Genomic DNA, 24165 nt, shown 5'->3' on the forward strand with positions numbered 1-24165 from the left:
GTGCCAACAGTCTTGTGCACAAGACCCTCTTATGCTGCTGTCTCCAGAAAGGGGGCCTGGCTGGCAGGGGACAGGGTGAGAGGGAGACTTTTCACAGCATCCACTTGTGTTCCTCTTGAATTTTCATGAAGATAAAGAGAATTAATGTTTTTAAAAGCCACATTTGCACACAGGCCAGTTCATAATCCAGGGAGACTCATGGAAGCATAGGTGGGCTTTGGTGGAGCCCTGTGGAGCAGAGCAGGTCTCTTCTGCACATGCGTGGTGGAGTGACTTCTAGATCATGCCAAGCTGGAAAGTGTGGTTTGAGTCTGGAGGATTGTTGGTCCCCTGCACGCTGCGGAACTAAAAGGCACTGGTCCTGGCCCACCTCCTGACACCTCACCGTTGCCTCCCTCAATGTGGGGCTGTCCTGGGGGACTCCATTCCGACGCTGTTCCTGACACCACACACCTGGGGGCCGAATAGGCCACGGGAAGCAGCCCAGGTCCTTGTCCTCAGCCCTGCTCTCGGAGAACTCCCTGCGTTTGTAGCGGGGCCGTGGAGCTCACAGCGCCTTCTTTAGGAGTTAAGTGAAAGGTGGGGAGGTGGGTGTGTGAGCTCCGTGCTGCTCCTGGGCTGGGAGTCCTGAATACTGACCGTTTCTCCCGATGCCAGTTCCCGCTGCATATGGTCGGGTCACGTGTTAAACCTGACATGACCGGGGAGACCCGAGCCAAGAGTCACTTGATACTTTCCTGAGTGACTTTAATGAAGAACTCAGTTGAGAGGAAGGCGCTCCCTGGTACGCAGACACGTCTGCGCGCGGCCGTGTTGGCTCGCTCCAGCACCAGATAGTCGTGCGAGGCGCGCGGGGAGCACCGGAGGCCTCAGCTTGGCTTTGCGGCCCACGTCCTGCCTCGTGGCCGGAACGTTAGGGCAGATGTCTTTTCATAGCTCACCTAGGAGTTTAAAGCAAAATAAGGCAGGAAGTCAGAGACCAATTCATACCCCCTTGATTATTTACTCAACGTGATGCTGAAAGACATTTGTGTTTTTTGGAAGTTCTGTCCCCTGGCAGTGAAATAAAACCTCCTTTTTAGGCTAGAAAGATTGATGTCCAACTACCTTAAAGGAGTATGTGAGTAAAAGGAAACTCTGTATTCTGCGAGGGAACACAAGAACTTCCACTGTACTTATGTAACCGTAAAGCAAAGCGCATTATCAGACCTGAAATGTGCAATGCAAAAATCAAATTACTCCAGTCAGACTAAAGCACAAAAATACTCCCCCTTGCCGTGGTTTGAATGTGTCATATGAGGAGTCGCTAGTTTTTTTATTATTCGTCGCAAGATGGGAAGAAGATAAGAGAGAGGAAGGGCTGTCTTTCAACTTCACTGAAGAGTATGATTCAATCTTGTTTTAATTCTTCTCTCCTTAAAAGACATCACTTACTGATGCTGTATGGTAGAGACACATCAAATCAGTGGTGATATCTTCAGTTTCTTCTCAGTGAATTTGCTTAGTTGTTTGCAAAGCTTTCTGTGGATTCCATTTTATAGTGCAAGGAGGAATTTCTTAATTTTTTCTTTGAATCTGTTTATGTGTATCTCAAATTTTGCTGCATATTAGAATCACCTGGGGAGTCTTGTAAAAACCCCATTGTCTCCGCTGCACCCCAGAATAATTAAGTTGTAATCTCTGGGCGTGGAGCTAAACATGGGTACTTTTCCAAGGTGGTTCCCATGTGCAGCCAAGATCGAGAAGCTCAGTACCAGAGGAGCACCTCTCAGTCTTGTTCTCAGTCTTGAGGGATTGTTGAGGGGAGGGGATGGGGGGCGGTGCTGGTTAAAATGCAGATTGTGATTCAGCAGTTCTGGGGTGGGGCCTGAGAGTCTGCATTTCTAACAGGCTCCTGGGCAGTGCCACACTGCTGGTGCGTGGGCAGCAAGGTCCTACACTGTAGAACTTGCAGCTAGACACGAGATTGTAGACACAGTGATCATAAAATGCTGCACGGGTTCTCACTTGTCCCTTGACTGCTGGCTCCTGCTTTGTAAACAAACAGCAAAGCCACCCAAGTTCTTTCTCTTCCTTTTCCAGCAAGGTTTTTTTTCTTTTTGATTATTTGCAAACCCCAAAGGAAAAGCCCCTCTTCCTCAGACATGGCCTGATGGTTTTCTTGTCCCTGAGGACATCGGCCACCCCCGAGGTGGTGACTGGGGTCCTTCACCCCGGAGGGGGTGGCCGGGTGCTGCAGTCTCCAGGGTGGCAACCTGTGTTCTCTGCTCTGGCGGCTCGCCCAGTTGTGGGAACATTCCCCAGCAGCCCAGGGAGCCCTGGTCCCGTACTTCGTCTGGTGGGGAGGAGAGATTTTAGTAAACATTGCGTGGGAAGAGGAATGAAATGGCGGCGAATGAGGTTAGGGAATGGGTGTGTGAAACGCCAAGTTGAGCGAGGCCAGGGTGCCTGGGAGCAGCATTCCAACGCCCACCTCTCCACCAGCTGGTGGGAGAAGGCGCTCACCTGCCGAGGGAGGCGGACAGCGCGGAGCACCAGGCCGCACGGGCCGAGGGCTGACGGGCCCAGCCGCTCTGGCGCAGCTCTGGGTGCGTGGCCTCTCGGAGCCTCACTCGGGGGCCTGGGTGTGGCATGAAAGGGCAGCTCCTGCCCGGGCCTCCCATTCCGGGCACTCCACGAAAGGTCGCCGTGCCCCCTCCTGTCTCCTGGGCCAGGAAAGCTCATCTTGCTCTGTCTGCCCAGGCCCTCTCAACTCCTGGAAAAGTCTGATTCAAGGCCAAGAGCCCTAAGTTAATGGACCGGGATTCTGTGACTGTCTTTGGACCAAGGAAATATTAGGACTGGGCTGCACTTTCTGCACAAGGCGCTGTGTGTGTGTGGAGTGGGTAGATTCTGTGGAGCTGCCGCCCAAGACTGAGCTAAAAGAAACAGACCTACAGAAACTGGCTCAAACTCTGTACTCTTCCATTGTTCCTCTCAAGTCAGGCGTCTACCATGGTCCCTCTCTCCAGTGCATTCGATCTAATCTGCCTCACCCCACCCCACCCCCTGGCCCCTACTGCCTGTGTCCCGCCCCTGTGCTCATCAGGGCACCGGTTCCCCACATCTGCTGCGCCTTGCAAGATCCCCCATTCAAGCGCACCTCCTCCAACAAGCTTTCTCAGATCAAACTAGCTGCAAAGACCCCTCTGTTCTTGACTCCTTCAGCACCTAAGCATACCACTAATAACAGACATCATGTTTTAACTTCTGCGAGACTCCATCCTCCTCAAAGGGTTCTCCTCTCCCATCCACCATCTCACTTTTGGTAGAATCCTAATTTTAACATGAAGGGAACCTTGCCTATACAGGGAAACCTATTTCACAGAGGAGTAAACTGAGACTCAGGGAAGGGAATGATTTGGCCAAAGTCATCTAGAGTGGGTGTCCTAACCACCTCTAGGACTCAGGCTGCCGACTTGGAGTGTTTTGTGCTGCCAGCCTTGCAGCTTCCAGGGCACACTGTTGCAGTAGGCAGAGTGGCTGGAGGCTTGTGCAGATCCTTTCAGGGACAGTTAACTCTAAGCCAAGGGTATTACGTAGAAAAAAATAAATCCAGCAATAGTGGTTGTATGCAGGAGCTCCATGGAACTTTACTGCAGGATGCACAAAGGAGACTTGAATAAACGGACAAACCTAGCATTTGTGATTAGGAAACCCCCTTCCTATTTATATGAGCCAGTTATCTCTAAGCTAATTTAAAATGTCAGTCTCCAAAAGATTTGGCTATGGGGGAGGGAACTTGTAAGTGATCCAAAGTTCATCAGGAGAAAGTAAACACGAGAATATCTGTTTTTAAAAAGTGAGGGCTAGGGGCGCCTGGGTGGCTCAGATGGTTGGGCGTCTGCCTTCGGCTCAGGTCATGATTCCAGGGTCCTGGGATCGAGCCCCGCATCGGGCTTTCTGCTCAGCAGGGAGCCTGCTTCTCCCTCTCCCTCTGTCTCCCCCCTGCTCATGCTCTCTCTCTCTCCGTATCTCTGTGTCTCAAATGAATAAATAAAATCTTAAAAAATAAAATAAAATAAAAAGTGAGGGCTAGGGGCAGAGGAGAATGACAAATTTGTACTGCCAGATAGTCAACTATGTTACAAGGTCACGATAAATGTTACTCATGCAAAAATAGCCAGAGTCTCAATGGAATGAAATAGACCAAAAAGGAGTACTTAGCGTATGATAAAGGTAACATTTCAGATCGATAGGGAAGTGATGAACTGGATAAGTGGTATTGGGAAAATTGGTTGGCTATTCAGAAAATATAATAAAGTATACACTATACACTAAAATTATAGATGGTTTAGAATTAAATGTAAACAATAAAATAGTAGAAGGAAAAATAGGTAAATATCCGTATAATCTTAAGGGAAGGCCTCTAGTCATAACGCAAGGTGACTTCAGCATAAACAAAATGAAGATACAAGCACAAGTTATTTGCAGTATTTATAATAACAGGACACCCAGTTCTTATTTTAAAGACCCCTTACAAATAAACAGGAAAGGACGTATCAGTTGGAAAATGAGCAAAAGGTATAAACAACTAATTAACTGGAGTTGAAATACAAATGCTAATAATCATATGAAAAAACAATGGGCATCATAAGTAATTGAGAAAATGCAGTATGAGACTCCCATCTACCTGCATGGCCTTGGCCAAGAGGGAAATGGAAGATAATATCTAGTGTTGGGAAGGGTGCGAAGAACCATTCGTCTCCCCCTTAGGGGAGTGTAAATTGTTACAAATGTCCTGGAAAGCAGCTTGACATTCTCCGAAGTCTTAGAAATAAGCATTCCTTTGTCACACTAATTCTGTTCCCAGGAAAATCATCACAGATGTGCATGAACAAAGATCTATGTAGAAGGATATTCAGTTCTGCATTATTTACAAAACTGAGACATTGGGAAGCTATCAGAGCATCCAAGAGGAGACTGGCTGAAGAAAATGTATCAGTTGGAGAACTTCAGCCATTGAAGGAAGATCAACTGGCAGTAGCATTAGAATACTTACTGAGTTAGGGAAATGTTAATGGTAATATCATTTTATTCCCTCTTGGGGACAAAGTGGGGACACAGCATAAAGAAAAGACAACGGTTATCCTTCAAAGTGCTAATAGTGATTATCTATGTGAGATGGGCTTACAGGTGACTTAGGTTTTCTCTCTCTTTGTGCTTTGCTGTCATCTCAAGTTTTCTGCCTTGAACACATGTTGATTTGGCAATTTCAGAAGTCACTAAAACAAGGGGAAAAAAGGAGCTGCAGTAAGAATCTGGGTGGGATTTACTCAGATGTTTTTGAGAGACCACCAAGGTGCTTGTGATTGGGGTCTGGTCTGGGAGGAATGCACCCTAGAGGGAGGTACCCAAACAAAAATCAAAGGAGGTGAAATATCCTGCCCTTGTTCCCTGGGTCCTTCCCATCAGGATTGGTGTGGAGTAGATGTGAATGTTCATTGTTTCGCCATCCAGGTCTACAGAGGGCATTTTTGCTTTGTTGTCTGGAGGCAAAATATCCACCTTCCCAATTTTGATGATATAACTCACAGGTGGGCAGATGTAGAAAAGATCCCCTTCGGTGGGCAGTAGAAGGCAATGGCTTACTGACTTGGCAGGCTAGGAAAAATATTTTCAGGACACATGAATTAAGAGACTTGCTCTGTGAGCTTTTGCCTTTCAAATATCATCACCTTGATACATGGGAGAGTAGGAGATCCGAAGAGTCCTCAATTCCAGGAGGAGACCATGTGGTTGGGAATTGTGATTTCCAATGGAAAGGTGTGGTGTTGGCCCTGATGCAGCTAATTAGCAGGTATCTGGTTTTTCTTGACCATCCATCTGACACATGATGTGGAATGGCCAACAGCCACCAAAGTGGTCTTGCTGCCTATATAAACATTATAAAGAACTATGACCATGGCCTATTAAGATTCCATCAGGAGATGGACTAGAGCATGTAAAGATAGGAAAATAAGTACATGTTTGGCAAAAGAGCCTGATCAGTATGTCCCTAAACAGAAATTTGGAGGAGAGAGAGAGACTCAAATAAAACTGTAAAACCAGATGCTATGGAAAAGGTAGCAGGTGTAGTTTGAAAACTAAGTAACACTCAGCCCTTTGAAATGATTCTCCATTCTCAGATACAATAGTGAATCTACTTTTAAATTTTACAAAACATTAAAGAAGGCCATGAAGGGGAGAGCCTGAGTTAAGAAAGAACAGTAATGATGTGGAACACAGCATTACCATAAACAGTACTTAAGACTTCAGGTAACTGTAGACTTCGAGCTCACTTTGGAGCAGCTGATAGATTAAACTTGAAATTTTAATTCCCCTCTGTCTTGTGTGCTTGTTGGGGAAATGTTTTTTGAAAATGGAAATAAATGGATGACTCCAGTGAGTAGAGTAGGTGATCCCAAGATGCTGTGGGTCAGAGACTTGGAAAGTATTGGAATCAGTCACTGCCTCGCTCTAGAGCATACCAGCTGGGGTACTTTGGTTGCCTCAATCGATTCTAACTTGAACAAAAACAACCTTGTTGGAAGGCTGTTGGAAGCCCACAAAATCAGCAAAAAAGCTGGAGAATCATAATTGGAAATAAACAGCCACCAGGGTGGCTCCAGGGAGCCAGGAACTGGGAACTATAGAACCCATCTCCAAACAAGGATGGGGCTCAACATGCCACGGTTGTGTGCATGAACTCTACTTGCACTATCTCTTTGTCTTCTCAAGATTAAAATTCTAGAGAGAAAGAGCATATAAGGGAGGCTAGGGCGTCTGATTGTAGCCTTAAGCCAGTGTAAACCCATGAAAGAAGAGATAATTTCCCAAAAGAAAATCTGTGCTATTAGGAAGTAGAAACATGTTTGCCAGGCAGCCCCAAACTGTTGAGCACACACTCAACAGAGACATGTATTTTTGAGTCCAGATTAAAAGGAAGGAACATCAAAAGTAGTATCATCATGGATCAATTCTGTGGATGAATTATCCAAGTAATTAATACTGGCTGGATGCTGATTCCAAAGTAGTCATAAGGAGAGAATGTGGTTTGACAGCAAACTTCAGGTTGGTACATTTTCTGGAAATTTCGGTGTGCCACAAATTGGACACCTGAAAAATTCTTTACGTACCTGTTGGTTGTGGTGTTCCCAAAATACAGAGAAGACAACAGGGACACCTGCTGCTTTGAATGCATCTTGGCCAGAAAGGATAGCAGGTTAATATCTGTGTCATGTTAGTTTATGACCATGAAAGAGGGAAACACTAGGCATAGTTCCACTTCAGGATAGCAGAGTTTACAAAACTTCAGAGTAAAGCCAGATGCGATCCCATGATTAGAATTCTAAAAGGGAATATGGCCTGGAGAGGTTGGAAGGCTTGTAATGGTTCCAAGTTTATAGTCAGAGGGTGCATGAGAAAGACACATTCAAAGACCCACGTGCATCTGGGTTCTCTGATGTAGTTCTCTGGTGTACCACTTAATAAGCTGTGCAGAGAAGATCAAAAGAAAGACATGTCCCAAGAGGTATGACAAAGAACGGTACTGAATGACACTTTGTTGAGTGAACGAGGATGTTGGTGCTTCCTGGGTAGCAGGTGTTACTGTGGGTGCTGGCAGGTGTTCACGAGAATGTCGGGAAAACTGAAGGACAGAAGAACCTGAGGATTGCCTGCATGGCTGTTGGCCACACACAAATAAAGGGCATTTTAAAGCTATATTTGGGAACAGGCAGGTAAAAAAGGAATAAGTCCATTCTTTGGGGCAGGTGGAATAAGGTTAGTGCAGAACCAGAAAAAGACTACTCCTAATTATAATTTTATTTTCATCTTTTCTGTCAAGAAGAAGGATCTTCAAACTAGAGAAGATAAGTAAGAAATAGAAGGATGGGCAAGGATCTTAGTAAAAGACCACCTAACACTATAAATGAATTGTCAAGGGTACAGTTGAATTATACCTCAGTATACTGAGGAAAGTTGTAGCAAAGATCATTCCATCCCTGTTGGTAATTTTTAAGAGACGGTAGCGACTGTGAAAACTGCTCAGAAGGTGCAAAAAGGCAAATAGGTTTCTGACATTAAGTGAAAACACCTGAAGAGTCTTTCGACTATAATGATAAAACTTGATGATTGTCTGAAGAAAACGCTAGCCCAAATTATTGCAGAAGACAGAGACTTGGGCCCCTGAATGAACCCACCAAAAGGGAGTTAAAGCAGACTAACTTTCTAGCATTGTAGGACCAATGAAGGAAATGCTGCTGCCAGGGTCATGTTTTCCAGAAAATACAATCTGATTTCAGCAAGGCACATGACAAGATTGAAGTATTCAGTAGGACAGAATGGAGAAATGAGAGTCAGAAGAGTGGCTGGTCAGCGAGGTTGAACAATGACAGGGACCTCCTTAAATGAATGGACCCCCAGGCATATCCTACCTGGGTCCACCTGGGAGCTTTTAGGAAGGGTAGGAAGTTTTTAGCCAGAACATCCCCAGAAAATGTTCACTGATGTACTCATAATGACCTGGGATGTCTCGGGTGAGCCAGCAGGATTCATCTCCCACTCCTGGTGAGAATTTTAAGAACAAATCAAAAAAAGACCTGTAAGGCAAATTTATCACATTTAGAGAGGACGGGTAGCCCACAGGGATAGCTGACGTGTCGGATGATAGAATAAAAAACAAAGAGGAAAAAGTATTTTGCTAGAATGTTGGATCGAAGCCAACCAACCAGATTAAATTGAACAGTGACATGCGTAACACTATTTAGGTTAAGAATGATTTAATTAGGGGAAAAAAAAGTGATTTGATTAGGAAGGATAGGAGGCCAAGTCTGACAGCAGATTGTGTGGAGAAAAGCTAGAGCCCTTTGTTGACCAGAAGTTTATATAACCCAATAGCATTCTAGGGCTGCTGACAAAATTGATGGAGAATTAAGTTATATTAGTGTAGAAATAAGATCATGGGAGATGGTATTCCTACTGTACTCTGTTCCCCATAGCCCAGAGCTTTAGAGCATGGGCTGTAGGGTCACACTGCCTGCTTTTAGATTTCCTCTCAGCCTCTTCTAGCTCCATGCCTTTGAGCAAGGCCCTATACTTCTCTATACCTGTATGCCCCCATCTGTAAAATGGGTAGAATAATAGAACTATGATGTCACAGGGTTCTTCTAAGAATTAATCTAGACAGTACATGTAAAACTCTTAGCACAGAGGCCAACCGCTAAAGCATTTGGTAAATGTGTTTGTTATTGGTGTTATCATTGTCATTATTACTCCATAGTGGACTATTGTAAGATAGGTACTAAAAAAAGTCAGAATCCATTCTGAGGTAAAGTGTTTGCAGATTTTTTCGCCTAAAGAGAAGTTGCAGAAACTTAGAGTGTACACTTATTTATTGCTGTATAACAGATTACTCCAGAATTTAGCAGCCTAAATCAATAAACATTTATCACACACAGGTTCCGAGAGTCAGGAATTCAGGAGCAAATTAGCTGGAATCAGAACGATTCGGGGTCTCTTCTAGCACTGGGGCTGCACTGTCATCTGGAAGCTTGACTGGAAGCCAGATAATGGCTCATTCACATAACTCTTGGCAGGAGGCCTCAGTTTCTTGCCACATGGACCTCCTTTGAGCATCCCGATGACCTGGCAACCAGCTTCCCCCAGAGTGAGCAATGAGAGAGAAGGCGAGTGAGTGAGCATGTGCAAGGCAGAAGTTACAGTGCCTTTTGTGACCTAGCCTCTGAAGTCACACACCCCGAGACAGTGTGGGAGGGGACATCACAAGGCCACAGATACCAGGAGTTAGGGATCCCGGCAGCCATCTTGGAGGCTGGCTGTCACAGGGAGTTGATCACAACAAAGACTCAGATTTGGTGGCTGACTGCAGATAGATGAAAGACCTGTTGTTTAGATGAGGGATACTTAATTCAGTATGGCTTCTAAGGACAGAATTCAAACCAACAGGCAGAGATATCTTTAGGGCTTACTTATATTCTTTTACTTTTGATGGAAAAGAAACATTTTGTTGAAATATAAGGTCTTTGTTCCTGAACCAGTATGGCTTGGAGAAACTATTAAGAGAGAAAATGACCTTGGTGTTTCTGGAATTGTCGAACATTTCTTCTTTTAAGAACAAAGTTCCAACATGGTTGGTTTATACTTAGCCTGCAGGGTTTAAACCAGGAATTCCCAACTTTTTATGAGGCAAAGCCTTTAGATCATAGAAGGGGCAGGAACATTGGCACTGAGTTTTTCTCAATGGGAATCTGGCAGACCTTGAAGAGAGGGGTGGGGATGCGGCTCTTAGGGAGATTGGCCAGGTAAGGCTCAAGCATCCAGCAGGAGAAACCAGTCTACTCTTTGAGCATGCAGCAGTTCTTGCTGCCACTTTGCTGGGGAGCCCCATAGGGAGAACGGACAATGCACTCATTTTTTAAATAGCCTCCAGGAAAAACTAAATTTTTAAGAAACTTTTTAACTCTTTTGGTAGGGATGGTGAGGTACTGTTACATTGAAGTGAGTGATCACTGGGATATGAAACTGTCAGTACTAGAAGCTCTGAAGAATTTCTGTCACTGAATGTACAGATGGGCCCCATTCTGCCCAACTGCAGCACTTGTCCAGCAGGTGAGGGGACTGTGATAAGCAAAATCACACCAACAGCCCAACCTTGGAAGGCCTGGGCATGGGGATAAGGGCAGGCTATGTGGCAGTGGGGTTGCAGGAGGTCAGACTGGATGTTACTGATGCCTCAAGAAAGGACACCAGTCAGGGCCTCACTGTATGATGAACTCAGCTCTCATTTCTGGTATGGTTTGGATGCCTGTCAAATAAGGGAAGAAAACAGTAAAAATCCTTCTTGCCCAAAGATGAAGCCCTCTGCTGTGCTTGCTCGGTCTCCTGCTTCTACGCAACAGATTCCTCAGATCTTTGAAGCCAATACATTTTTTTTTAAGATTTTTTTTAAAGATTTTATTTATTTATTTGACACAGAGCGAGAGAGGGAACACAAGCAAGGGGAGTGGGAGAGGGAGAAGCAGGCTTCCCGAGGAGCAGGGAGCCCGATGCAGGGCTCAATCTGAGGATGAAGCCAATACATTTAAACTTCCCCTTTTCTGTCTTTATTTGGACCTAAAATATTGAGCGGGACCACACAGTCTTTGATACAACCAACCTTAACTCCCCATCATACTCAACAATGTAGATTTGTGTCTGTAGAGGTGACGATGAAAGAAACTGTCAGACACATGAAAAGATTCATTATATAAGAAGAACCTTCTTGAGGAGTTCCAGTGACTTCTGTTCTCCTAACAGATGGGAGAAGATGTTGGGTAATCTCTAATTTGTGTCCTTACGATTGAAGTTGGCATTGCATCTATGAAACCATACCAGAGAGCTATAAGTAAGAAACATCTAGATGCACCTCTGTGCATGGTCATTGCAGCATTATTTAAAATAGCTAAGATATGAAAACAACCTAAGTGCCATCGATAGATGAGTGGATGATACACACACACACACACACACACACACACAGAATGGAATATTATTCAGCCATACAACAAAATGAAAATTGCCATTTGCAACAACACGGATGGACCTGGAGGGCATTATGGTAAGTGAAATAAGTCAGTGAAATACCATATGATCTCACTTATATATGGGAACTAAAAATGGAAAGAAAAAAAAAAAAAGCTCATAGATACAGAGAACAGATTGGTGGTTGCCAGAGGTGAAAGTTGGAGGATGTGCAAAATGGATGAAGAGGATCAAAAGGTATAAACTTCCAGTTATAAAATAAGTCATAGGGATGTAATGTACAGCATGGCAACTATAGTTAATACTGTATTTCACATTTGAAAGTTGCTGAGAGAGTAGATCTTAAAAGTTCTCACTTCAAAAAAAAATTATAACTGTATCGTGATGGATGTTAACTAGATTATGGTGATCATTTTGCAGTATATACATGTCAAATCATTATGTTGTGTACCTGAAATTTACGACATCAATTATACCTCAATAAAAAGTGTTCCCCTTACTTAGGCAAATTATACTGTGTATTAAAAGCTAAGAACGGGGGGCGCCTGGGTGGCTCAGTTGGTTAAGCGACTGCCTTGGGCTCAGGTCATGATCCTGGAGTCCCTGGATCGAGTTCCGCATCGGGCTCCCTGCTCAGCAGGGAGTCTGCTTCTCCCTCTGACCCCCCCCCCCGCTCATGCTCTATCTCATTCTCTCTCTCAAATAAATAAATAAAATCTTAAAAAAAAAAAAACAACTAAGAACGGTTGGTATAGAAGTCTGAAATATATTCAGGTTATTAGTCAAGTAGGTATTTAAAAAAAAGAAATAGCTGCAGGGGCATAAAAAATATGACAACCAATTTTGAATATTCACAGTGGACCAATGAGCAATAGACTGGATATTACAGTAAATCAAATCAGTGAAATTAAAAAAAAAATGACCTGGTAAATATCTCCTGGAACTCTGAGGAACAAAAAACAAAAATAATGGAAAAAAAGAAATCTGGAAAATAGAACTAGATGATCCAATATACAGAATAACAATTCCAAAAGAAGAAAAGAGAGCAAACCAGGGTTGACATAATCATCAAAGGAATAATTAAAGAGAACTTTCTCAAGCTGAAAAAGACTTGTTCTTAATGTTAAAACTATTAACGTTCAATGTAATTTAACAATTTTCATTACTAAAACAATGAAATGGAAGGAGGCCTATGAAGTCTACAGTTTGTGACTCAAGTTGCCATTCATTTGCAAAGCCATAAGCCTGGATGAGAACACAGAAAGATGTTCTTAGACACATCATATTTCATTATGTAGACATACCCCTTGCAAGCCACGCTTCCTGGGAAAAAAATGTTTAAAGATCCTCTTTGGCTAGATAAACAGCTGTATCAAGATAAAAAGCCCCAAAATGGGGAAGACAGAAAAACAAGTGATAATGTATGTCCAAGGGTAACTTGTCAAGTTAGTTATACCAAATACAAAATTACTAAAGTAGAAGTTACATATAAAAATAATATAGGGATATGAAATCAAGTTATAATAATAACTGGTAACTGGGGACAAGAGGAAGGAGGTAGGGAAAGTACACTGAATGCCTTAGCTAATGAAATATCAGATTTCATCCTTAACATTAATAGAGTAAGCTAAATTTTTTAAAATGTAAAAACCATCATCAATAGATTGAGAAGAGAATACATCTATTCTAAATCAGTACAAGAGAAAAGAAGTCAAAGAAACCTAGTCCCATATGCAAAGGACAAACCAAGGAAAATTACTAGGAATAATAAGCACTTGTAAAATGTTCTGTAAGAACAGTGGTTATTCCAGGGTGCCTGGGTGGCTCAGTTGTTAAGTGTCTGCCTTCGGCTCAGGTCATGATCCCAGGGTCCTGGGATCGAGCCCTGTGTCGGGCTCCCTGCTCCCGGAAGCCTGCTTCTCCCTCTCCCACTCCCCCTGCTTGTGTTCCCTCTCTCACTGTGTCTGTCTCCATCAAATAAATAAATAAAATCTTAAAAAAAAAAAAAGTGGTTATTCCTCAGTGATAAGACAAGTAGTTTTCTTAGGATTTTTGTATTTTCTAAAATGTCTACAATGAACACGTATCACTTTTTTTTTTTAAGATTTTATTTATTTGACAGAGCGAGAGAGGAAGATATTCTGGGTCAGGTGGTCATGTATTTTTTCCAGTGGTATTGATTTAAAATTTTGCATGAAATGGCAATTTAGAGAAATTGTAGGGCATTCGCCTTCTGTCTCATGAAGACTGAAGTTGTAGTAGTTACGTGCTAGCCTGCCTTGGTGATTTTTGTCTAATGCGCTTTGATATCCCAGGAAATTGACATCAGCTGCATCATTTCACTCTAAACGGCTGGTGATTGTGGCAGCCCTGCCTTATATTTTGTTTTGTTCTCAGACTTTGACTTGAAGAAGCAACCTTTGCTCCATCCATGCTTTGCTCAGTTACAAATGCTGATCTCATAAACATCCAGAGCCAGGATGGGTCACTCCTGGCCCCCAAAAGACTGTTACCACCCTTGTAGAGGTTTGTGAGGGTTGCCCTGACCCCTCTACGCTGGAGAACGGACAGGACATATTTTCAGCTGAAGAGCAAGGGATTCAAAGTGGAGGCTTCCCATCAGGGCCAGATTGACTTCAGATTCTGAGTATAAGACATGTTGGTGTTTGAGTGAGGTTCCCAGAAGGGGACAATGGGAGAAAGGGAGAAAAGGATAGGATTTATTATGAGGATTTCTCCCTCCTCAGAAACTCCCAGACAGTATGCAGACTTCAGGCTTGGCACGAGAGTAACACTCCTGCTATAACAGATAAACCCTAAGTGCTATTTATTTCCTGCTTACGTCAAAGTCTGTGCAGGTGTTCCTGGCCTTGCAGACTTCTTTCCATGCAGTTAGTCAAGGACCCAGGCTATTTCCATCTTGTGGTTCGTCCCTCCGCCATGCCCTAGGAAGAACTCTCTCCATTTCACCATCAGCTAGGGAAAGAAAAAGCGAGATCTCAGAGGCTTTTATGGACCCAACCCGGGAGGAGCCCACATCACATCTGCTCATATCCATTGGCCACAATCTGGTCACATGGTCACATCTGCCTACAAGAGTGTCTGGGAAATGTAGTCTCTGTTGCAGCAGGGAAAGGAACACAGTTTGGGGAAAACTCATGGGAGTCTCTGCTCCATGTATTTTTCTTTCTCCCGTTCACTGCCTCCTTCATAGAATGGTTTCACTGCTGTTAGCTTTTAAGTGAAACAACAACAACAACAACAAAAGATATAGGTGTATGGGTTGGAAATGGAGTGGATCACATAGGCCATGTTCTTTCTGGGCTTTGTTGTTTATGGTAGGGGCATTTAAGGTTTCTATGCCTAGAGGCCAAGCCTGAGCTCAACACTTTACTAAACATCCTTCATCTGAACATGCTCCATCTTCTCTAAATATTTATTTTGTGTCTCCTTCCACCTTATCCTCTTTTAATGATACGACATGAGACAGTAACATGATTTATCTTATGCAGATTCAAATATAGATTCCTTAAGGTCAGTCTCCTATGAAACTACACTCCTGTGAGCAAAGCAATAAAAAATAAAAGTTTAAATTTTAATTATAGTGTTATATGTAGGGCTTTGATTTTATTTTTTTTAAAGATTTTATTTGACAGAAAGCACAAGCAGGGGGAGTGGCAGAGGGAGAAGGAGAAGCAGTCTCCTTGCTGAGCAGGGAGCCCAATGCAGGACTCGATCCCAGGACCCTGCAATCATGACCTGAGCCAAGGGCAGATGCTTAACTGAGCCACCCAAATGCCCCATAGGGCTTTGATTTTAAATAATTTTATTTTCAAACTCAAATGTTTATTTTATAAAATTTGGAAAATTATAAAAGAGAAAATGATTGCCATAAATCCCACCTCTCTCTTAAAATCTAGGTGTCTTTCCTCTGGAATGTAATCTTGAAGGTCTTTTATCTAAGGGCAATCACAAATCATTGTTATAACACCCAGATGAAAAAAGAAGAGTCACATTTTTGCCATGGGACACATTCCCAGCCACAAATTCATGCCTGTGTTTTTAAGGCTGTTGAGCTTTGTCTTAAATTTACCTCTGGATGCCTTAATTTCCTCACTTAAAATGAAGAGTATCCTTTGTCCACCCAGACTGCATCTGCAGACTGTAAATGAAAAAGGCATCTGTCAAAAGTTCTGAAGGAATAGAATGTTCTAGAAAAACAATCATCCCAGTAGTGCTTACATGTACTCGGTGTGGAAGGTTTGAAGGGATTATGGTTCAAAGACTCAACAAGAGGAAGCATTTTTTTCCTAAGGGTGGATTGAGGGTTTCTTGCCAACCACTTTACCTAACAGTTTTGATATTAATAAAGAGGAGAACAGAGACATACACAGACTGTAAAGCCAGGTAGCCCTGGGCTCCAACGGGGCTGTTCCTTCAACAAAGCCAAAACAGAATTCCCCATCCAACAGGACTCAGCTCTAGTTCCCAGAGCCATTCACGTTTTGGTTCAAAGCCGAAACATAGATATCCTTGTTTACTTTGTAAATGGAAATTTGAAATGAAGTTTCAAATGCTGGTTGACACCCAAGAGGATGTAATTAGAATAAGGGGCTTTCTGGTTTGAAGATATGAAAAAAAGAAATGATCTGTCTCTTTGAAATCAAGTTATTAAGTAATAAGAGAAAGGGGAGGTTTGGTTTTCAGTCTTCAAAGCAAAATCATGACCTGCAATTTTCTTAATTGGTTTTTTTGCTTAAAATTACTAAAGCCAAGGTAGGGAAAGAAGGAGCAAGCTGGGGGCTGGAGAAACGGGTAGTGAGGAGGAAGAGGAGCTCAGTGGGAGGGATCATCTTCTGGGTCAGGTGTATTCCCCTTCCAGTCCCATCTTTTTTTAATCCATAATGGATCTAGAATGCAGTCGGGGACTACTTGTGCATCCTTCCTCATGCCCTTTGGGGGAGGAGGTAGTGTTAGTGGTGTACCTGAGTGCAAGTCAGAGGCCAAGTTGAAATATGTATGCTGGACATCATTAGATGAGTATGCAGACTCTGGTTTTAGCCTGTAATTCACATGACTACACTGAGATTGTATTTTAGATTCCTAAAGCCTCTTTGCTAATTAAAACCATTTTGCCTTGAGACTCTTAGCTCTTTTACTTCTAAAATGGTCCTGAGGGTTTCATGTTTCATGGTAATTCCTGATTTGTTTATTCTTCAAATGGAAGAGTTGTCTTAACTACAGAAGGTGCCCGTAAGGATTTCTTAACCCTCAACTTATTCATATCTTCTCTCACTCTCTCTCTTTCTCACACACACACACACACACACACACACCGTGTGTAGTGACAATGTGTTGTGTATTAGAGCAAGAGCTTTAGAGACAGCCAACCATGAGTTCTGGATTCAGCTCTGCCATTCACTGACTGGCTTCATTTTCCTCATCAGTAAGACTGGGATAGTAATGACTACCTCACAGGATTAAATGGAACTCTCTGGATACAGTGCTGGGCAATAGTGCTTGGAGTTAGTAGACAATTTATTAATAGTGGCTACTATTAATAAGTCATCACCATCATTATCATCATCATAGTCTAACCTCAGAAAATCCACACTGGGTTAAAAACTCTAAGTCCAGGTACTTTAGGTAGGATATGAACCTAGCAAAATATTTCTGTGTTCATGTTGTCTATTCTCTTCTCCCTGTTGGACTAGGAAAAGGTGAAGCAAGTTCTGCCTTTGGAATAAGCACAGACAGGATGAACCCCACTGGGGTCATGTACCACCCGTGACTTTTGCTCTGAATGTGTATCTGTTTTCCCATCACACACACACGCACTGTTATTAAAACCCAGTATCGGGGCGCCTGGGTGGCTCAGTTGGTTAAGCGACTGCCTTTGGCTCAGGTCATGATCCTGGAGTCCCGGGATCGAGTCCCGCATCGGGCTCCCTGCTCGGCAGGGAGTCTGCTTCTCCCTCTGACCCTCCCCCCTCTCATGTGCTTGCTCTCTCTCATTCTCTCTCTCTCAAATAAATAAATAAAATCTTAAAAAAAAAAACAAAAACCCAGTATCTTTGTGAGAAAGCAGAAAATATGTCGTCAGCTTCTTTATTCATACCTTTCTGTGAATTAGTTCTATCACATCTGATGTTCCCCTTGGGTTTTACCCAAAGAGAGATGATCAGAGGGAATTGAATTAGCTTAAAGGTTCCTTTATGGATTCCAAACCCCCACCCCACCCCACCCCACCCCCCCACACACCAGCATCTTGTTTAAAGCTACAAAAACAATTCAAGGGTCCATTTTAATTCTGCTCTGAGCCAGAAGCTCCTGGTCTTTTGGGCATGGGCACCACAGAGCCCAGAGGTTGGGGCTGTGGTGGGGATGTACTTTGTGAGGGAGTTTAGTACCATCCTGTGAGTCAGCCCCCACCCCACTTCCAGCTACTCCTCAGTTAACCATCATCCGTGGACATATAGAAATCTCTTTTGCATCCATGCTTCTTAGCCACTGCTCCCTTGTGGAAATAATAAGTTCCATATGTGGAGTTTCCCACTTCTCCCTGAAATAAAGTAATGCTTCCTCTTGTTTCCCCTAAAAGTGCCCCTTTCTGATTACTAGAAGCGGCCTAACAAGTGAAGCGTTCTTCCTCACTGCCACATGATTTGTAGACTTAGATTGTGTGCCTTCCCAGCATTCTTCCTGGACTTGAATAGTATCCTCGTTTTCTACAGCTCTGCATTCTCTTAAAATCAGAAAGGACAGAGATAAAATTACAATTCTAGTACTTTCTAACACTTCTAACTATGTGTCCACCGGGACGTTACCTAAACTAAACAGGGACTAGTAATGCTTACCCCATAGGGTGAGTGGAGATTTAATGAGATGATGCGGCACCCATGCCCTTAAGTGGAGACGGAGTGGTGGGTAGGGTCTAAAAGCCAGTTTAAGAAGGCCAAATAGGGTCCAAATAAGACCGGGTTGGAAAAGATTGCTGAAGAATTCGTGAATCTGTGTTCAGGGATTGTGTTATAGGAAAAATATGGATCTTTTACGTATAGGAGTTACTCTCAGGAAGTTGAGAATCTTGGGGGTGGGGATGATAGTCACAGAAATGGCACTGCCTTCCCTCCCCCCACACACTCCCCTCCTCAAGAGGAGCGGCGGGAGAACCACAGCACCAGCAAAAGTGACTTTTCCTTTCATTGCTTAACTAAAATGAATGTCCCTTCTCTCTTAAGTGTTGCTACTCTGAAACCAAACTCTTTTCAAATTGCTTTATCTGTTATTTTTTAAGTATTCGCTGTTCTTGGTTTTACTAATGAGTGAGCTGGATGATTATATTGATCTCATCCTCCACACCCATTCCAGGGAGTAAGGTGTGTGCTCCTCCTCCTGGAAGTCTGACTGGGGTTCCTTTCCCATGCTCTGCTGATTTCCGCTGCTCACTTCAAAGCTGCCCCCCTGCTCTGCCCACTCACATGGCCTCAGGAAATGCCCATACTCGTTGTCTTCTGTCGTGAGACATTCCTCTCTGCGGTAGAGGTCAGCAGTGTTGCCACTCGGTACTGACCGTCCTCCTCATCCTCAGGATCACTTACAAACCTTCCAAGAGTTGTTCTTCTCACCCCTCAAGCCCCCAGGGGCCAGAGTCTCTGCTCCCCCGTCTGTATCTGGAGACGCATCTGTGTTCTACTCCCCTGACTTCTCTAAGCACCGGCTTAGCACTTCTGCCACCCTGCGCACCAGCCTTTTTCCTTCCCACGCTGGCTAACTCCGTCAGTCCATGCGTTGCCTCACGTAAGCATGGAATGCCAACCCTGTCGGATGGGCCTGAGGGTGGCCCGCAGCAAACCTCCTCCATCCCAGAACTGAGCCTGGCACTGGGGCAGGATGGAAGCCCCATCCCCCAGGGAGCATCAGAGTTCGGGTCTCCGCTGCGTACCCTCCCCTGGCTTCACCAGGGGCCGCTGGCTCGCTCCCATCTTCATTAAAGTCATCTGCCTTTTCTCCTAGACATTCCAGAAGCATTAGTTGGTTTTGCCATTGTAGTGTCTGAAGAGAACATATTTAGTCCCAAGTCAAAAACCTTGGCTGAAAGTTCCGACTGAAAAGCCAGGCGTCGTTATTAAATTGTCACAGAGTTAGCCGTGATATTTGAGGAAGTGATGAAATGGCTATAAATGATGTAAGCTTTGCAACGGACAAACGTGTCCGCAACTTCTAACATCTGGGAAGAGAGGGAGGGCCGCCGCTTCGGCCGGCTCCCCCTGACCCGCCCAGAAAGTCCAAGTAGGGCTGCTCTGCAAAGGGGGTGGTTGCACTTGGTAGTGTGGATGCTGCTCCTCGGGGAACTGTCCAGATGGCTGCCTCCCTGGCCCTTCTGAGCTGGAGAGACCCGTTCTGTGAATTGAATGCCTGGTTTTCGTGCCCCTTGATCATTATTCCAAACCCCTTTCCCGTGAGTGGAGCTGGGCTCCAGGTCCTATTAGTGGGTCTGTGGTCTCTGGGCAAAGCTTTCACAGCTTCCCTGGAGACCGTGGTGTCTGCAAGATGTCTGTTTGCTTAACGGTGTCAGAGAGGCCTCTCATAAACTTCAGAGCAACAGGAACTGAGCGGCTTTGAAATTCCAGCTATGGATGGGCTCGGTATGAGGTCTGTTCCGAAAATAGGAGCATTTGGTTTTCCAATCAAGCCTTGAGGACTAATCAGACTCGGATCAGGGCCTGGAGGAGACAAACACAGGGTCCAGAGCCCAGGGGAGTACAGCCAGCTGTCTGGACTTTTGGGGGGCCCTCCTTGGAGTTACCTGTTGGCCTTCACTGCCTTCCTTTCCTACATAAGTATCTAGGCTTTTCCTTCCTCCACTTGATATTTCCTTGAGTTTTTAGAAAGAAAAGAAAGACAAATTATGAGGGGAAAAGGCAAGAGAGTAGAGGAAGGTAGAGAAAGAGTAGGGGGAGAGAGAGAGAAGGAGGAAGGGAAAAAGAGAGACTCATTCTCTGGGACAATGCTGGGAATTTGGGGGTTTCCTTGTAAAGCTCATTTTGATTGAAGTTACTGAGCAAATCCTCCACCTGGCGTGACGGCCTACCCTGCCTGGATCGGAGAGGTGATACACGAGCAGCACCCGGGACATAGCACGCAGAAAGTGGGAGCCCTTCCTCTCCTCCTCCTGACCTTCCCAGACTCCCTTTCCTCCGGAATCTTGGGGAAGCTTCTGGGAACATCAGCTGGAATGGTCTTGTCTGTCTGGGCTGACCGTGCTGCAGCGTTGGAGTTTTCTCTGCTGATTCTGGTGGTGTCTGAGGCAAACATTTTTAAAAGCCCTAGAACGGGAACGATCACTGCCCCGCACTTGTGGCCTGCTTCGCACTTTGCGCGGGGCTTCTGGGCCCCGGAGTCCGTGAGGCCTGCACAGCAGCTCTAGGGGCCGGCGTGCCCACTGCCTCCCCTCATGCTGTGGCTGGCTCGCACTGAGGTGACACAGGCAGAGCACAGGGCCACGGTGTGGCTCCCCCTGGGACCACTGTCTTGTTCCCTCCTTCCCCTCCACTTCTCACGTGCAGATCATGTAAACCCAAAGCTGCCAGGTGTGCCACTGGAAACAGGACCTGCCCTGCACATTACACACATGGAGCTTCTTGGGGTCGGGGGTCAGGATGTCACCCTGTGTCCATTCTTGAACGAGGTGCTTGCTTTTAAGATGTTTGTGATTATATCAAAGGGGGAAAATGCAAGTAACAGAAGGAAGCAGTAGTTTACATGAGTGCATGTGTGCAGCATGTACTTACGTAATTCTCATGCTTTTACTTTTTATACTCTAAGGTGCTTTTGTTTAATTTTACAGTGGCATTTACAAAAGGTTTCTACAGCGATGTATCGCTTTTGTGATCAGGAAGAAGGTTTTAAAAATAAACGGTGTTTTCGTGATTATGATAGTCAACTGGCATCGAGCTCCCTTGGCACCTCAGTGCCTCGGGCTGCGTCAGGCAGGTGGGATTATGGAGCCCGAGTTCTGCCTCAGACGCCCGTGCTCATCCTGGTCTCTGACGTGCGTGAACTGCCGTCACCATGACCGTGGCAGGGACCTTCCTCATTGCCTGGGCTCTTGGGCTTCTTAGTGAGCTGCGTGACACACAGAGGGTTTACATTGGCAGATGCTTCTGCCTCGTCACCAGGAAATCGAGGAGGATATTGTCCACTGTAACAAGTAAGTGCTCTTCAAAAGCAGCCACAGAAGAAGAGTTGCTCTGTGACCATAGACCTGGGCCAAGCTGAGCCTGCCCTGCAAGTGCAGAATGAGCACATTTCCATCTGATGGCCCCTGTGCATCCTTGCTTGGGCCGCGCTGGGAGGCATAGAGCTCCATATGCCGCTCAGCTTCAGCACATAGCGTGACCGTCTGATGTGTGTCCTTGTATATGAGCCTAACACCCAACCTCTTTGCTCTGTCCCCCCATCCTTATTCTTCTTTGCCCTGATGTCCCCTTCCCTTTTGCACTGCCTGTCTCTGTCTCCCTCTGTTCCTCTCTCCCCATCCCTTCTCTGCCTCTCTCTCTCTCTCTCTCTCTCATGTCTTTCCCATTTGCATCCCCTTTTTGACGAGACCTATTTTTATAAAGACTCCTTGAGTCATTTATGAGATGGGGCAAAATATCCATAAATACAGGCTAACTGAGAACATGGCATTGAATCTACTCCTTACCAATCATTTTGGAGAGTAGTGTTCCCAAAGGACAGATCCCGAGTTGTTCTTCTAGTGCATATCTAGTGACCTGACACTTGACCACAAAGAATGTCAGCAGATTGCAGGCCTTAGTGCCACTTGGGTTTTGAAGAGCTGGCAGGTGACAAGCTCCAAAAAGGGTCCCTTTCAAGACCCCTGTTGTTTTGCTTTTCTAAGAGGTCTTTTGTCTCTGAACAGTGTGCCTCGTGTATAATACAAGCCTGGGTCTCCACATCAGTGCACATCAGAATCACCTGGAGGGCCCGGGTATGCTACATCAATTCTAGCTCAATAAACCTGACTTTTAGGGGAAAAAAAAAAAAAATCACCTAGAAAGCTTGTCACAGAGACTCTTGGGCACCATCCCAAAGATCCTAATTCAGTAGGTCCAAGGGCAGGGCCTGTGAACTGGGCTCTCTGGTGAGCTCGAGGGAGCTTAAAGCTGCTGGTCCACAGACATCTGAGGAGCCCAACTCTGAACCCTGCCGAGGGACTCCCACTAGCTGCTTAGAGGTAGTCGTCTAAAGGGCCTTTTGTGGAGCTTATCAAAAGCCTTTTTCAGGGTCTAAATCAAATTAGATCCACTGGTCTCCAGCCCCTCATCTCTTTGTATTTGCTCTTCGACAAGTTTAATGAGCACAAAGAAGCCAGTTAGGTGAACCGCGGCAGACCCTTCCAGCCCCAACATCCCGGTATCCACGGTCTGTAAGTGAGCAAGCCCATTCCTCAACCACCTGGGCCTCAGACTCACCGGCTCGCTGTTACCAGCTGAGGCAGTTGGACCACATGTCCCGGAGGCCGCTGCTGGACAGGGAGCTGCCACAGCAGAGGCGAGGCTGGCCGGCAGCCACGGGCCGGCATCTCCACCTGGCTTTGGGCGCCTCTGCCTGTCCTCACGTGGGGAAGTCTATAAGGACACTTGGATTTTTTGTTACACTACACTGAATTTATGGTGGGAGGGAGAGGTCATATACTGTAATGGTCTGACCACACGTGGAGACTCATTAGCATCTTGGGATTATCAGTGATGGAAGAACTAACAGCCGAGTGGTACGTACCAGAGCATGTACAGAGTCCAGTACTGAACAACTTTTGCCTCGGTCAGCCCTCAGAGCCAGCCAGGAGGCAGGTGGACTCCCCATCTTATGGAGGCAGAGGCAGGCTAGAGGGGCTCAAGTGGTGGCAGAGGCAGGATTCAGACTGACCCCTGTGTTTCTGCATCTTAAGCCCGTGCTCATGGCCACTAAGCAGTCTCTCACCTTCTGCACCAGGAAATCTGTTGAATTTTCAGCCTCCAGTTTTTCCACTGGAATTATGAGATTTCCAAAGATGACACTTCTAGAAGCAATTCATGAATGGAGAGATGGCAATGTGAGTTTAATATTTAGTGGTAGTCTAAAACCCCACAATAAGAAATGGTCTGCCTTTTCTCCAAGAGCAAGAGCTCTAAGAACATACTTTTTTCAAAAAAAAAAAAAAAAAAGTAGGAAAGACCACTCCCCAAAACACAAGCATAAGAGGACCTTTTGAAAAAGCATGGAAGCTGCATCTATCATGCCATCTTGAAATAGCTATCTACTGGGTCTCGAGTGTTACTTGGACAAAACAAGGCTACTGGAGTCCATTAAAATAAATCCGAAGTGATGCCCCATGGGCTGGTCAGCAGGTCTATTCATGTGTTGTTCCGTAGGGTGCTCCTGGTGGCTGTTCTTATTCCCATCTGAAAGCCAAGGAGGGAGAACCCGGAAAGGTTTGGTAACACCCCAGGCTCCTGTGAGTGACGGGAGCCAGGGCTGTGAGTGGGACCTGTCCCTTTCCCAGACTCTGCCGCCCTTCCTGCCAGCTCCCAGCTTTCCGGGTACTGTGCGTGCTGC

General features: G+C 45.1%; 1 protein-coding gene across 1 annotated transcript in view; it reads left to right on the forward strand.

Annotated features, from left to right (window-relative positions):
* Nucleotides 1-24165, forward strand: part of TGFA (transforming growth factor alpha) — a 106888-nt gene that overhangs the window by 61811 nt on the left and 20912 nt on the right. The window lies entirely within an intron of this gene.

The sequence above is a fragment of the Mirounga angustirostris genome, unplaced genomic scaffold, assembly GCF_029215605.1.
Source record: "Mirounga angustirostris isolate CCGP_5_RB_7025 unplaced genomic scaffold, mMirAng1.0.hap1 SCAF_10, whole genome shotgun sequence".
Lineage (NCBI taxonomy): Eukaryota > Metazoa > Chordata > Mammalia > Carnivora > Phocidae > Mirounga > Mirounga angustirostris.